Here is a 2,756-nt window from a genome sequence, read left to right as displayed (position 1 = left end):
GGGGAAAAGGCAAGTTTCTTCTTGTAGCCAGAAAAGTGGCTTGGAAGATGGAGTCTGAGAAGCTAAGCTGAAGCAGTATAACTGACCCAGTCTGCTCAGTCTTCCCCACACACCATCTGTGATCATCTAGCGAGGGTTTCACTGTGTATGTAAGGATGTTTGTCTCAGGAGACTCTGAGGAGGTCGTCACGCACAGACACTAGGTGTTGTGATAGTGCTGGAGTAAAGGTTACTTTGATAATGTGATTTTTTTTTTGATGATTCTCTTAGATATTTTGTTAAGTGAAAATCACCTTTCTATTGTTTGAACTTTTTTTACATTATTAAAATGAAGACTACTTTGATATTACTCCCTATCAGATAAAGTTAAAATTTTCTAGGTGTGTTTCCTTGTATTTCATTATAAAAATTATAAGAATCGTAACTGAGGCAAAACAGAATTGAGAGCCTACTCTTCTGTTCTGCAGAATCCTGGCCTTCTGACCAATAAACCTTGTTTGGACCTATCCTCGTCTCTGCATATGGGCTGACAGTGACAGGCGGCTAGGCCCTCCTCCCCTGGTAACACTCTCCTACAATTGCAACAGAATAGGAATTATTCCTATTCAGAAGAAAATACATTGATTTTTTTAAATTATTAACTTTAGTGCTACACTGTACAGTACAGTAACCACACTTGAAACGTAACTAGTCTGAATTGAGATGTGCTATAAGATTTTGAAGACTTAGTGCAAAAAAACAAGGTAAGGCTGAGTGAGGTGGCTCAGGCCTGTAATCCCAGCACCTAGAGAGGCTAAGGCAGGAGGATTGGTTGAGGCCAGGAATACAAGACCAGGCTGTGCAGCAGCAATACCCATCACTATAAAGAAATAGAAAATTATCCAGACATGGTGGCATTCTTGTGTAGTCCCAGCCTCTGGGGAAGATGAGATAGGACAGTTGCTTGAGCCCAGGATTTAGAGGTTGTAGAGAGCTATTATCAAACCACAGCACTGGGCAGCCCCAGTGGCTCACAAGGTTAGGGCGCTGGCCCCATATACCGGAGGTGGTGGGTTCGAACCTAGCCCCCGGCCAAAAAAAAAAAAAAAACCCACTGCACTCAGCTCGGCGCCTGTAGCTCAAGTGGCTAAGGTGCCAGCCACATATACCAGAGCGGGCAGGTTCAAATCCAGCCTGGGCCTGCCAAACAATGAGAACTACAACCAAAAAATAGCCAGGCGTTGTGGCAGGCGCCTTTAGTCTCAGCTACTCGGGAGGCTGAGGTCAGAGAACTGCTTAAGCTCAGGAGTAGGAGGTTGCTGTGAGCTGCTACCCAGGGCAATAGCTTGAGGCTCTGTCTCAAAAAAAATAATAAAACCACTGCACTCTAGCCCAGGCAAAAGATACTTCATCTCAGAAAAATTTTAAAAAATTAAAAATTAAAATATCAAAAATAACTTTATATTGAGTTACATATTAAAATGAATGAAATTTGGATATTACATTAAATAAAGTATTAAAATTAATTTCATGTATTTTACTTTTTTTAAAATGTGGCTATTTAGAAATTTGTATGTTACGTATGTGGCTCACATTCTGCTTCTTTGGGGCAGCTGCTAAGACTGAAGACTACCACCACCACTATGGAGAGTTACTGTGGGCTGTGAGATAGATAAAATGGGCCCTTGGCCAGGCAGTTAGATTCCCAGAGGAACTTCTGGTCGTAGACAAGCTCCTCGGTTACCCATTTTTTCCCCCATCATTAGACCCTGGTGATTTAGCTGCCGACGTTCTCTTTTAACATATGCTACCACTTGCTCTTTTACTTGAGATTCTTGCCTATCAGTTTAAGTTCTGTTTTGTTATAAACTCTCAGGAAAGCAGGGTCATTTGGTCCAGTGTTTCTCAAACCCCATGGCCTAGCTTTGCCCTGGCTGCATGAAAATCCCTTGAGGAGTTACCGTTTCTCTAGGTCTAGAGGTAGAGCCCAGGAGTTTTTAATCTGAAAAAGCTTTTAGATTTTTCTGTTGAGCAGCCGGGTTTGGGAACCCTTGATCCAATCTAATGGTTTTCAAATTTTCCTTTAGGAGCAGAACTTTTCTCAAGTGAAATTTTAAATGGAATCCTAGAATTTAAAAAATAAAGGCAAACCTGCCCAGAATGAAGCCTGGGGCATCAACAGCTCCACTTCCATTCCTTCCTGCTTCTCTCTTACTCTAGCTGTATGGAAAACTTTAGGGGTCTGCTGTGATCGGTTTGAAAAACCTTGATCTCGACTTAACAGCCACTTTCCTCCATAGCATACCCGCAAGGGACTGGCCAGCCTGTGCCGGGAAACCCCTAGTGAACTCTCTACCAACATGGATACATGCTGTAATAACAATAAAAATAATTTCCTTCAAAGGAAGAGGAGGGGGTTCACATCATCTTTCCACACACTATTTTTTCTTCTTCAAGAGATTTGTAAGTTAAACTAAAACTCGTTCATTCTCCCCTTCCTTTAAGTCTAGAATTCTGTCTAAAAGTTCTTCTTTCCTTCATTTTCTCCTTTATATTTAAGAATAGTGTTTTCTTTCTTGCTGAATTTGATTCTTTAAAGATGTTTCTAGAAAACTCAGAAGTGTCTACAGTTTATTTTCCCCTTCAGCCTCTAGTTAGTAAGGATGATTTACTCTCCATATGCTCTTTTTATTTTTTTTTTGAGACAGAGCCTCAAGCTGTCACCCTGGGTAGAGTGCTGTGGCATCACAGCTCACAGCAACCTCCAACTCCTGGGC

The 2,756-nt window shown here is 41.5% G+C and overlaps 1 protein-coding gene across 1 annotated transcript in view; it reads left to right on the top strand.

The window, feature by feature from the left end:
• METTL8 (methyltransferase like 8) overlaps positions 1-2,756 on the top strand; it is a 99,344-nt gene that overhangs the window by 46,315 nt on the left and 50,273 nt on the right. The window lies entirely within an intron of this gene.

The sequence above is a fragment of the Otolemur garnettii genome, unplaced genomic scaffold (genome assembly GCF_000181295.1).
Source record: "Otolemur garnettii isolate 467f Iridium unplaced genomic scaffold, OtoGar3 scaffold00187, whole genome shotgun sequence".
Taxonomy (NCBI): Eukaryota; Metazoa; Chordata; class Mammalia; order Primates; family Galagidae; genus Otolemur; species Otolemur garnettii.
Note: the sequence above shows the minus strand (reverse complement) of the source record. Positions and strands in the feature narration are given on the sequence as shown.